Consider the following 14,083-nt stretch of genomic DNA (forward strand, 5'->3'; position numbering starts at 1 on the left):
AGATTTTTTTGACATGTCAACAGCAAGGGATCATTCCTGCTTAAAAAGTAAATTGGGGAAGTAAACTGCTCAATGTCTGTTCAGAATGACCCTATACTTAGAAATGTCTGAAAAAAATTTAGTTAGGGAGGCATTAATAGTCAACAAATGGATTTTCTGTTGTGTAAATGTTTATACAGATGTTGTAAGTGAGACTTTTCAAAAAAAAACCCCGAAGGTTGCTGACAGCAGACAGCTTTGCATATGTGTGTTAACAGGAGAATGTGCTGTGTTTCAAATGAATGGGGAAGCGGGTCTAAATGACTTTCAGATTAGCTGGAACAGATGGAAGGGTCACAGTTGAACAACTTGACACACCAGCATAAAGGCAACGTTGAAGTGGAGTTCATTGCCTCTGACAGATACTGTCAGTCAACCAGGCAACTCTCGGTTTACCAACAGCCTAGATCTTCAAAGATTGAAAAAAGAATTTTTTAAAAAAAGTATTTTGATGCAAGAAATGGAGTTTCTCTGGTTTTTTGGGGGTTTTTGTGTGTGTTTAGGAAACAAAAATCAATTATGTATAGGCATTTTAAAAACTAATATGATATAAATTTGGCATTGGGGGGCTTTCACTCATAAATCGTTTTGTCCATTTAGTCCACATAATGGTTTTTGAGGTTTCTATCATCACACTAATTAAAACACAGAACAGAATACCAGAATGATGGAAGTGCAGTTTTTAAAAACTGTTCCATTTGCATTTTGATCACCTTTTATCTGAAAAATGTGTGCAAGCAGGGATTAAAATGTAGCATATTATTAGGTCATTCTTTTTCTAGGTCTGACTTTGCAACTTACAATATGTGTTCTTTTGCTTGTGGCCCAAAGAGTAAAAAATAATTAACCAGATTCTCTTTATTGTGAGCTGCTCCTCGAAAATCAGATGGGAGCGTGGGCGCTACCTCCCCCTCAGGCCACTAGGGGATCTGTGCAGAATCTGAAGACCCTTCCAGACCATCAGCCTTATGTGGGTCCTCTGCAGAAATTGACTCTTCTCTTTTCTGCCTCAACACAGGAGAGTGATCCAAAGTAACATTCCTATGTCCTTCTACACATGTTGTTAGAAGGTTGGAGTCCTGGAAAGTTTAGAAAGGGGATTACTGTTTGCACTTCATCGTTAGGGAGGGCCACTAATCATTGGCTGGTTATAGGCCCTAATAGGCTGAGAGTGACCATGCGTAGTATAGAGGTGATGCCAATTATTAAAAGCTTGCTGATGGTATTTCTATGGCTATGGTGGTTTTAGATCCTAAACCCATTTTCTTAGCACCATGGACTATGGCCCAAAGCCTTTAAGGGTGGAAAGCAATCCCCTTAACTCTGTGCTTATCCATGTCACAGCATCACCACTCCCCCCTCTCCCAGCAAGGCCCTGTCTTAGGAAATCTGGCTCACTCACAATTTAGAAGTGGAAACTCAAAGAACCGCATGAATCCTGCCAGGTCACAACTACTTAGACTGCTGCAGACACGTGGGCCAAGATGAGCTATTGAGAGTCTCTCTCCTGGGAGTTGAAAATTGAGGCAGAGATTGAGCCAGTCTTCATTGCTGGTCATTAGAGCTGTACGCTTGTGGGGTAGCCAGTATGGCCATCCCAAACCTCATGCAGGTAGAATCTGGGGAGAATAAAAATTAAAAGCTTGACAGAGGAGAGTAATTTACAGAGGGAGAGTAGAGGAGATATGGACAAAGAAGCCCAAGGGAGAGATTCACATGGCTCCAGGTAAAGGGGAAACTGGATATTTTTTCTGTTCTTTTGGGACCCTGCTATACTTCTGCAATTTGATTATAGGACGTTCCCTTTTATCATCATGCTAAACTCACTTTTACTTAAACTAATTTGGTGGGGTTTCTCTTCTTTACAAGCAAATATTATGACTAGAGCCCTATAAAATTTCCATTCCTTAAAGTTAATTTAAAACATTTATCAAGGACCTACTATGCAAGTGACATTGTGCCGCCCTCGGTGGGTACAGTAATGAATGAGAAGGGCTGGGGGCACACCCTGTAGGAGTTGACAATTCAGGTCAGCCTCACACTTCCCATCACCACCTCCTTCATGTCCTCCAAGCCACTCATGGGACGTCTGCTGATGAGAAGTCCTTCTCTTCTCCAGTCCATCTTCCCTTTCCAACCATTTCTTTGCTAAACTGCCCTTTAGGTGTCCACATGCACTCCTTGTGGGCACCTATAACGTGGGCTTTTTGTCTCTTTGTTTGTTCTCTGCCTCCCCATCCTACAGCCTCCTTCTCTGTGTCCCTTTTTTTTTTAGAAAAAGATTTTATTTATTTATTTATTTATTTATTTATTTATTTATTTATTTGTCAGAGAGAGCGAGCGAGCACGAGCACACACAAGCAGGCAGAGTGGCAGGCAGAGGCAGAGAGAGAAGCAGGCTCCCGGCCAAGCAAGGAGCCGGACGTGGGACTCAGTTCCAAGACTCTGGGATCATGACCTGAGCCAAAGGCAGCAGCTTAACCGACTGAGCCACCTAGGCGTCCCTCTCTGTGTCCCTTTTGCTAGATCCCTGTTAAGGAGAAACTGTGTATTAATGAATGACTGTGGCTTAATGTGTTATTTATGTCCCTCATCTGTTCCTAAGGGGAGGAAAAAGTCCCTGTACTTTGTGGCTTAAAACAACAATGATCATTTATTTTACTCAAGAATCTGCAATTAGGGTGGGTCTTACTAGGAACAGCTCCATCCGTGCTTCATGTGGTATCAGCCTGGGCTGCTTAGCTCAGGTCTGGAAGATCCACTTTCACAATGGCTCCTTCTCTTGGCTGGTAAGTCGATGCTGGTTGTTAGAGGAGAGCGCAGCGGGGGCTGTGGGCTGGGACTTTCCGTGGTCCTTTCCGTGCACCTCTCCACTAATTGCTTCAGGTTCCTCACAGCATAGAGTTGGGTTCCAAGAGCAAGTATCCTGAGAAGATAAGACATTTTGATGACCTAGCCTTGGAATTCACATAATGTCATTTCCATAGCACAGTATTAGTCAAAGCAGTCGCCAAGACCCACCTATACTGAGTGGGAGAGGACATAGATTTCACCTTTTATCTGAGAATGGCAGGGTTCCAGGAGAGTATATTGTATAGGAGATATTACTGTGTCCCTCTTTGGAAAATCCATTCTGCAACAGTGTCTCACCTAGATAAATGTGCATCTAATCTGGGCCCCATTTTAATCAGAGCTCATCCAAGAAACAGAAGGCCACCAAAACTAGTGGAAGGTAAAGGGAGATTATAAAAAGGAGACAAGGAAATCTCACAGTAACAAAATATAGGAAGTACAGTTAAACTCCATAGGAACTGGTGATCAGACAGCTGTCTTTCCATCTCTCTCTCCTCTGGAAGACAGGTGATCTCTGACACTATTCTCATTTGGCTCAATTTTCCACAGACTCCATTGTCAACATTCATGTGGTTGTGGAGGTGAATGCCCAGCGAACTCCACATAAATGTGTCACCCAAGTGCCTACAACTCTCTAATGTCTTTGGTTCTCTGGGTCAAAATATAGAAGGGATTCAGCTTAGTCTATAGGTGGATGCCCTGGGTCAGATGTCTAGACTTGTTCCCATCAGCTGTGGCAAGGAAAGGATGACACATTGTATGAACCTGATTTTCCAGCAGGGTATGGAAAGAGACACTGCCAAAGAAAGATATATGGTGGTGAGGTGTGTAGAGTCAGGGAACAAAGTGGTCAAGATCACCATCTTTTAGCGAGGACTATGTAATCCAAGTAGGATTTTTGTGACAGATCTTAGCTGTAGATAATGCTCAATAAATATTTGGCATTTTTGGTTTTTATTAGGCAGACATTGTCCAAATATTGTCACTCCACTATTTTTTCCTCAAAGAATAAATAATTTACCTTTTAGACACTCTGTGTGGGACAGTACATGCAATATTTTGGGACAAAATTAAACTTAGAATCAATGCTGAATGATTGTCATAATAAACGGTTCAGTATTAATACTGAAAACAATTGCAAAGGAATCTAGCTAGAAAAGGTAATTAGAAAAAGCATACAAACTCTCTTGTCTGGAGTGTGCTCAGGGTAAAAGAAAATCATTAATAAAATAAATAGTTTGAATTTATATTGATTGTAAGTTAAATTCACAAGAGAGAATTCATAGGACTTTTATGAGTCAACTAATGAAGTACCAAAAACATATAAAGCCAAAATTGTGTGAAACATAAAGAGAAATTGAGAGAGACAAAATTATTATGAAAGATATGATTATCATTATCTGATATCAAGTAGACAAAAAGGACAGTACTTTTTGACACAAAATATAATTTTTAAAAATGTGTGTAACAAAGCCTTTTAAGCATCCATGGATTGTATAAAACATTGAAAATATATTAGGCCACAAAGAAAAGCTCAACACATTTTAATAGCATTAAGTGCCCTCTATAATTGAAACAGAAGTTGAAATATTCAACTTTTTAAAAAGCAAGTGAGTGAAAGAAAAAAAATTAAAACTTTTATAATTGTTTAGAGAGTGTCATTAGTAAGGGGTGCCTGGGTGGCTCAGTCGATTGAGCTTCTGACTTGGTTTCAGTTCTGATCATGATCTTGGGGTCATGGGATAGAGTCCCACATCCAGCTCTGTGCTCAGTGCATAAAGATGGCTCAAACCCCTCTCTTCCCCTCTACCCTTTCTTCTCTGTCCCTCCCCTTGCCCCTTCTCCCATTCATGTGCATGTGAGCACTCCCTCTCTCTAAAGTAAATAAATAAATGAAATATTTAAAGTGGCATTAGTGAAAACACTGAATATCAAACACTACTGGATATGAAAAGTCTGTATCTGGAGCAAGACTGCTAAGCTTAAAAGTATCAGCTTTAAAAAAAATTTTTTTAATTTAAATTCAGTCAATTAACATATAGCATATTACCGGTTTCAGAGGTAGAGGTCAGTGTTTCATCAGTCTTATATAATACCCAGTGCTCATCACATCGTGTGTCCCTCTTAATGTCCATCATGCAGTGACCCCATCCCCCCACCTCCCTCCCTTCCAACAACCCTCAGTTTCTTTCCTGTGATTAAGTGTTTCTTATGGTTTGTCTCCCTCTCTGATGTCGTCTTGTTTTACTTTTTTTCTTCTCTTCTCCTATGATCCTCCATTTTGCTTCTTAAATTCCACATATGAGTGAGATCATATGAAAATTGTCTTTCTCTGATTGACTTATTTCACTTAGCATAATACCCTCTAGTTCCAGCCACATCATTGCAAATGACAAGATTTCATTTTTTTTAATGGCTAAATAGTATTCTATTGTATATATATACATACCACATCTTCTTTATCCATCCTTCTGTCAATGGACATCTGGGCTCTTTCCATAGTTTGCCTATTGTGGACATTGCTGCTATAAACACTGGGGTGCAGGTGCCCCTTCAGATCATTACATTTGTATCTTTGGGGTAAATACCAAGTAGAGCAATTGTTGAGTTATAGGGTAACTCTTTGTTCAACTTTTTGAAGAACCTCCATGCTGTTTTCCAGAGTGTCTGAACCAGCTTGCACTCCCACCAGCAGTGTAAGAGGGTTCACCTTTCTCCGCATCCTCCTCAACATCTGTTGTTACCCTGACTTGTTGATTTTAGCCATTTTGACTAATGGGAGGTGGTATCTTATTGTGATTTTGATTTATATTTCCCTGATGCCAAGTGATGTGGAGCAGTTTTTCATATGTCTGTTGGCCATTTGGATGTCTTATTGGAGAAATGTTTGTTCATGTCTTCTGCCCATTTCTTGACTGTATTATTTGTTTTTGGGGTGTTGAGGTTGATTTCTTTATTGATTTTATACTAATCCTTTATCTGATATGTCATATCTGATAATATCTGATACTGATCCATATCTGATGTGTCATTTGCAAATATCTTCTCCCATTCTGTCAGCTGTCTTTTGTTTTTGTCAACTGTTTCCTTTGCTGTGCAAAAGCTTTGTATTTTGATGAAGTCCCAATGGTTCATTTTTGCCTTTGTTTCTCCTGCCTTTGGAGATGTGTCTAGCAAGAAGCTGCCGTGGCCAAGGTCACAGAGGTTGCTGCCTGTGTTTTCTTCTAGGATTTTTATGGATTCCTGTCTTAGATTTAGGTCTTTCATCCATTTTGAGTCTATTGTTGTGTATGGTGTAAGAAAATGGTCCAGTTTCATTCTTCTGCATGTGGCTGTCCAATTTTCCCAACACCATTTTGCTGAAGAGATTGTCTTTTTATCCATTGGATATTCTTTACTGCTTTGTTGAAGATTAGTTGACCATAAAGTTGAGGGTCCATTTCTGGGTTCTCTATTTCCTTCCATTAATCTATGCATCTGTTTTTTGTGCCAGTACCATACTGTCTTGATGAATATAGTTTTGTAATAGAGCTTGAAGTCTGGAATTGTGATGCCACCAGTTTCGATTTTCTTTTTCAACATTCCTTCGCTATTTGGGGTCTTCTCTGGTTCCATAAAAATTTCAGGATTATTTGTTCCAGCTCTGTGAAAAAAGTTGATGGTATTTTGATAGGGATTGCATTGATTGTATAGATTGCTCTGGGTAGCATAGACATTTTAACAGTATTTGTTCTTCTAATCCATGAGCATGGAACATTTTTCCATTTCTTCATATCTTCCTCAATTTCTTTCATGAGTATTCTGTAATTTTCTGAATAGAGATCCTTTGCCTCTTTGGTGTAAAGGTATCAGCTTTTAAATATAACTAATAATTAAACAGAACATGTGTTTAAGAATAAATGAAAGATTATATATTCAACAGAATTGTTCTCACAAAAACTTGTAATGAATATTCATAGTAGAAATATTCATAATTTTTTTTAAAAAATGTTAACATTTTTGAATAATAAAATGTGGTAGATTCACATAATGGAATATTATTCAGCAAGGAATAGAATGAAGTACTGAATTCATGCTATAACATGAATGAACCTTGAAAACATTACACCAAGAAGCCAGATAAAGAAGGTCATATGTTGGATCATTCCATTTATATGAAATGTGCAAAATAGGTAAACCTATAGAGATAGGACATTAATGGTTGCCATGGGTTGGGGCAGTGAGGAATGCAGAGTGACTGTTAGTAATAGGCACGAGGTTTCTTTTTGGAATGATGAAAATTTTCTAGAATTAGATAGAAGTGATGGTTGCACAACATGATGAATATACTAAAAAAAATCACTGAATTGTATACTTTAAAAGAGTGAATTTTCAGAGTACAGGTCTTTTACCTCCTTGGTTAAGTCTATTCCTAGATATTTTATTCTTTTTGGTGCATTTGCAAATGGGATTATTTCTTAATTTCTCTGTCACTTCGCTATTAGTGTATAGAAGTGCAATAGCTTTCTGTATATTAATTTCGTATTCCACAACTTTACTAAATTCATTGATCAGTTTTAGAAGTTTTTTGGTGGAGTCCTTAGAGTTTCTTTATTTAGTATCATGTCATCTGCAACTAGTGAAAGTTTTATTTCTCCCTTACCAATTTGAATGCTTTTGTTTCTCCTCCACCTCCTCTTCCTCCTTCTTGTCTGATTGCTGTGGCTAGGACTTCCAGTACTTTGTTGAATAAAAGTGGTAAGAGGGAGGGACATCCTTGTCTTGTTCCTTATCTTAGAGGAAAAGCTCTTGGTTTTTCCCTGTTGAGTATGATATTCGCTGCAGGTTTTTCATATATGGCCTTTATTATATTGAAGTATGTTTTCCCCTAAAATTACTTTGTTGAGAGTTTTATTACGAATGATGTATTTTGTCATATGCTTTTTCTGAATCTATTGAGTTGATCATATGGCTTTTATCCTTTCTCTTGTTAATGTGCTATATCACACTGAATGATTTGTGAATATTAAAGTACCCTTGTAACCCTGAAATATATGGCAGTTGGTTGTGGTGAATGATATTTTAATGTATTGTTGGATTCAGTTTCCTAATATTTTGTTGAGGATTTTTGCATGTATATTCATCAAAGATACTAGCCTCTAGTTCTCTTTTTTGGGAGTACTGTCTGTATCTGGTTTTGGTATCAGGTTAATGCTAACCTTGCAGAATGAACTTGGAAGCTTTCCTTCCTTTTCTTTTTTTGGAAGAGTTTGTGAAGAAACTTGAAAACTGTACAAGGAACTGACACAGTTCACACCAAAAAAAAAAAAAAAAAACCCTCAAAATAAAAAAAAACAGTCTGATTAAAAAATGGGCAGAAGATCTGAATAGACATTTTTCCAAAGATGACATACAAATGGCCAACAGACACATGAAAAGATACTCAACATCACACATGATCAGGAAATTGCAAATCAAAACCACAACAAGAGATCACCTCACACCTGTCAGAATGGTTAAAATCAAAACACAAGAAAGAAGTAATGGCAAGGATGTGGAGGAAAAGGAACCCTTGTGCACTGTTGGCAGGAATGTTAATGAAGCCATTATGAAAAACAGTAAGGAGGTTCCTTAAAAAATTAAAAATTAATACACTATGACCCAGTAATTCTACTACTGGGTATTTACTCAAAGAAAACAAAAACACTAGTTTGAAAAGTTATATGCATTCCTGTATTGCAGTATTATTTATAATCACTGAGATATAGAAGCAACTCAAGTATCCATCAATAGATGAATAAAGAAGATATGGCATATGTATATATGATCTATATCATATAAATATATCACAACTTCTCTCACTGTCACCTCACAACAAACAGTTCTTCGGCATGGCAGCTGCAATGTGTCCCATTTCCTGCTTATGTCCACACTCCCCAAGCCAGCCTCCTCATACCTTCTCAAAGAACCTCGCAGTAGCAGATAGCAGCTCTTCCTCAGACACCAGGTCCTAAGTTCCCAGAGCTGCCTCCTCTAAGACTCCAGGTCCTAAAACCTCAAACTTCTCCTTTGCTCCCTCTGGGGACTGGCAGCTGTGTTTGTATTTAGTGGCTCTGTGCCACCTCAGAGACTCCTCTGTCCCGTAAGTCCTTGCATACTTATTTCACTGATTCCTTGTGATACATTCTCTCTGTTCACATTACTGTCGTGGTTTCTATTTTCCTGATAGGCTACTAGAGGATACAGCAGGAAATAATGCAGATGAGAACAGAAGTGACTGGATTAGAGAGAGAGAGACTGAATTTACAGTTATCCATTAGTAGTTCTTAGATAAAATGAATAAAAACGACAAGCCTCTGCAAAATCAGATTGACAAACAGAGAAAGAAAACATATGTTTCAGAGCACAGAAAACGATAAAGAGATGTCCAACTTTAGTTTATGAAGTAAACAAAGTATTAATATACTCAATTTTAGACCACAAGAAAAATGCAGCTGGAATTTCCCAATGGTATTGCATGCAACACACTTCCCCATGATGGAACACTGTTCTAGTAATACTTGTGACCTGAAAAATGTGTTCTAAAGTCAGATAGATGTGGGAAATTCTAATATCTTTCCCCTGGAGATTCATAGGACATGTTTGCATATTACAGCCTCTGAGGATCTCTGCTATAAAGAAACCCTTTTGAAGGCATCCCCCCAAATGTTTTCCAAATGTATTTGATGTTCTGCAGATACTCTAAGACACCAGCGTGGAAACATTGCTGTAAATCTCATTTGTGAATATGTGTGGAAGAATTTTTTTTAAATGCTACTACATAGAATTGGGTAGAATTACCTTTTGACCAAGTAAAATATGTAACAGGAATGCAAGAATAGTCTGCTCTAAGAAAATATATAAGTAAAATATATTATGGCAAAACAAGAAAAAAATATAACTAAAAAAATGGATGTTGAAAAGGTGCACAGTAAAATTGAGGACTTATTTCTGACTAAAATGCCTAGAGTACTAGGAATAGATTAGTACTTCTGTAACCTAATTTTAAAAATGTGTACCAAGCCAACTTATCACAATCTGAGTCAGATTAATCATAAAATAACTTTATTGTAATATTGAGTTAAAAGCAAAATTTAGGGCTGCCTCGTGACTCACTTGGTTGAACGTCTCCCTTTGGCTCAGGTCGTGATCCCAGGGTCCTAAAATCAATCACCACGTAGGGTTCCCTGCTTAGCAGGGAGTCTCCTTCTTCCCCTGCCCCTTCCCCCCATGTATATGTTCTCTCTCTCTCTCAAATAAATAAGTAAAATCTTTTTTTAAAAAAGGCAAAACTTGAATATTGTATAATAAAAAGATTATTAAATAAATTACGCCATGGCCATGCAATGTAATTGTTTGCAATTATCTAACATAATTTTTAAATTGTGGTAAAACACATATAACCTTAAAATAGACCATTTTAATCCTCTTAAGATACATGATTCCATGGCATTTATTATATTCACAATGTTGTGCCATCATTACCATCATCTAGTTCCAGAATATTTTCCTTATCCCGAAAGAAAACTCCCTACCCATTAAACGTTACTCCCCATTCTTCCTCTCTCCAGCCCCCGACAACTGCTAATCTGCTTTCTGTCTCAATGAATTTGCCTGTTCTGGTCATTTCATATATTTAGAATCATCCAATGTTACCTTTGTGCCTAGCTTCTTTCTTTCACTTAATGTAATGGTTTCAAGATTTATCCATGTTGTATCATGTATCAGTATTTCATTCCTTTCTATGCATGAAGAGTATTCCAGTGTATGGCTATAACACATTTTGTTTAGCCATTCATCAGTTGATGGCTGTTTGAGTTATTTACCCCTTTAGGCTATCGTGAATAGTGCTGCTATGAACATTTGTGTACAAGTCTTTTTTTTTTTTTTTAAGATTTTATTTATTTATTTGACAGAGAGAGATCACAAGTAGGCAGAGAGGCAGGCAGAGAGAGAGGAGGAAGCAGGCTCCCTGCTGAGCAGAGAGCCCGATGCGGGACTCGATCCCAGGACCCTGAGATCATGACCTGAGCCGAAGGCAAGCGGCTTAACCCACTGAGCTACCCAGGCACCCTGTGTACAAGTCTTTAAGTGAATATATTTTTGCAGAAAATTAGATGGCATGGAAAAATTCCAAAGTATTACATAAAGTGAGAAAAGGCCTACAGAACTACAATTACATTAGGGTTGGATTTTATATTCTACTATATTAAGACTAGGTGCACAGGAAAATTTCCAGAATAGTCACAGTAATTGTTACTAAGTTGTAAATATATCGATGATTTTTTGATGTGTTGTTTTACATATTTCAAAGTTTCTACAACTAACATATTTTATAACAAGGAAAATCAATTTATTTAACAACTTATTTAAGAAACAGTGCTTGGGAAGTGAGAAAATAGAGTGTGTGTCACCTATTCTTTTGGGGACCATGTCTGGACAGATGATAGGTGATGTGGTACTAGTGGAGGATGAGAAATTGCAGGATTCTGGGGACTCCTGTCTGGCTCAGTCAATAGAGCATGTGACTCTTGATTTCAGGGTTGTGAGCTCAAGCCCCACACTGGATGTAGAGATTACTTTAAAAAAGAGAGAAAAAGGAATTGCAGGATCTTTAAAAAGATGGATGATTTTAATGTATTTGCAATCTGCACAGAAGGACTCAGCAAAGAATGAAAAGGTAATACTGTAGAGAACAGAGGAAGAATAAATTTCTGATCTTAGAGAAATCAGAGAAAGGGGTGATCAAGGATGGAGATAAAAAGACTGGCCTTGGGGCGCCTGGGTGGCTCAGTGGGTTAAAGCCTCTGCGTTCAGCTAAGGTCATGATCTCAGGGTCCTAGGATGGAGCCCCCCCCCCCACATTGAGCTCTCAGCAGGGAGCCTGCTTCGCCTCTCTCTGCCTGCCTCTCTGCCTACTTGTGATGTCTCTCTGTCAACTAAATAAATAAAATTAAAAAAAAAAAAAAAAGACTGGCCTTAAAGCAGGAAGATATGCATTTTCCTCTTAGATTCAAGGGGTTTTAGGTCAGAGTGCCGGCAGGTAGGAACTGGGTGTAGGTGCATAGAGAAAAGCTAGAGAGATTTCACACCTAATAGATTTAATATTCGTAGTGAAATAAGCAAAGTCAGATGCTGGGAAGAGTGGGTGAACTAGGCTGTAAACTTGAGAACTTAAAGCTTAAAATGTACAATGCAAAAAGCCAGGGACACCCAGCTTTCTGCAGTACTCAATCTATTGTTTATTGCCTTCTTTGCATATTGCATTCTAAAATCCAGGAGTCATCCTTTCATTTACGAAAACTGTACTCCACATAGATTCGTTTCTTTTTGTTGCAGATGTTGTCCTGTTTTATAGATGAAATAGCTTCTAGAGCTTATTGACAGTCCAAGTTGGAATTGTTTCTGTGGTTCTCCTTTGCTTCTTAGGGCTCCCTATTTTCTCATCCCTTTTCGGTTCCTTTCTTTTGAATTGCTGCATATTCCTGTGTATGCAAGGAGTGCTCTCCTTTTGCTCATCTTTATAGTGGAAAGTTTTGTCTGGTATCAAAAGTTCCATGATTAATTTTGTGTGACGTTTATATAACTCTTTAAGCTCAGATGAAGGGGGAAGTGCCCACTCCTGAGTTACTAAACTTTTACTCTTTGAATCAGTTAGAATTAGATTTGGCTGGATCAGACATAGGGAATAACAGTATTTTAAATGAGATAGAAATTTGTTTCTGTCTTCTGTAGAAATCTGGATGTAATCAGTCTAACACTGGTAAGGCAGCTCTCTCTAAGTCCTCAGGGACACGGGCTCCTTGTAGTTTTGCCACCATAAAGTGTATTCCTTATTCCCATGGCCCATCGTATAGCTGCAGCCATCACACTTACATTCCCAGTAGCAGGATGGAGGAAAGGAAGAAAAAGAGACTAAGGGAGGCTGATGGACGCTGCCATGTGATACTTTTACTTACATCCCATTGGCCAGAACTTAGTCACATGACTGAATCCTAACTGCAAAGGAGACTGGGAAATGCTCTTTTTATTCTAAGCAGCAGTACGCTCTGCTAAACCTTTCACTACTTAGGAAGAGGAGGAGAATGGCTGTGCAGGGCAACCCATGGTCTCTGTCTGTCTTTCACTGATCAGAGATACCTTCACCATGGAGCAGAAGGAAGCAGCCACCAGAGGTGTCAAAGCAGGGATATTTACTTTTCATGTGTGAGTTGTTTCTCCCTTGGATGTAGTTGTCTGAATTAACTTCACCCATTCTTTTCTTTCACTTGCGGGATGCTCTTACTGGGAGCCACATTTGGCAGGCTCTTCTGTATATTTTGACAGACCTTCCATCCATGCCAGTATGGTCTCTTGCAGCAGAGTCCTGATCCCTTTTGAATTCTAGCACTCTGCCCTTTTACAGCTTTAAAAAAAACTTGGAATTTGTCCCTTCATTGATTTTTCTGCCAGAAAAGCTGCATGCTAGGGACTGTTGTCTGGGCTCCATAGGGGTCTCTTCCTTTATGACTCAGTCTTTTTTCCCACATGGCATCTTGTTGGTCCCTCCAGAAATATGGGACTGCTTGCACTGTAATCTACAGAAATTCCTTAACATTGTTGACATGTGGGTGGCGCCATTCCCTAGGGTCCAGTGAGAAAATGGATTTTCCTCCTAACATTTGATTTTCTTTGATAATTTTAGTAGAACTTTTGTTGTGAGAGGGGAAGTTAAACATAAAGCTTAATAATCACCTTCTTTGATCAGAATCCATTCTTTGCCTTTGTTATGGTATCATACATGGTAACTTGGCATATTCCTGTACAACTAGACTGCATCCAAAATTCATATATTAATATGCATGAGGCTTTTAAAAGGATTGGAATCATTTTTTTCCAGGAGCCTTCAGAAGTGATAAACATTGCTGTACTTAGAGAAGTTTGGGCATGTGAATCATAAATCCACTTGACTAACCTTAAGGAAAGGGGAATTTTTGTAAGGTTGTACATAAACCAAAATTAGAACCAGAAAACTACCTGTACCACAGATCTACTCTCTTGGTCTCTCTTATGGGCAATGTGGTTTCTAATAATGTTGTTGCTTCTCTTATGTATGTCTGAGCCAGTCATCTAGCTGTCTGTCAACTGGCTTTTTCCCAGTTTCAGTGTGTCCATAGTCTAAGTGGATACCCTG

The 14,083-nt window shown here is 38.5% G+C and overlaps 1 protein-coding gene across 1 annotated transcript in view; it reads left to right on the forward strand.

The window, feature by feature from the left end:
* Window positions 1-14,083, forward strand: part of LOC309840336 (uncharacterized protein) — a gene marked incomplete at its 5' end in the record, with an annotated part of 147,982 nt that overhangs the window by 83,723 nt on the left and 50,176 nt on the right. The window lies entirely within an intron of this gene.

This window comes from Mustela nivalis, assembly GCF_964662115.1.
Source record: "Mustela nivalis genome assembly, chromosome: 9".
NCBI lineage: Eukaryota > Metazoa > Chordata > Mammalia > Carnivora > Mustelidae > Mustela > Mustela nivalis.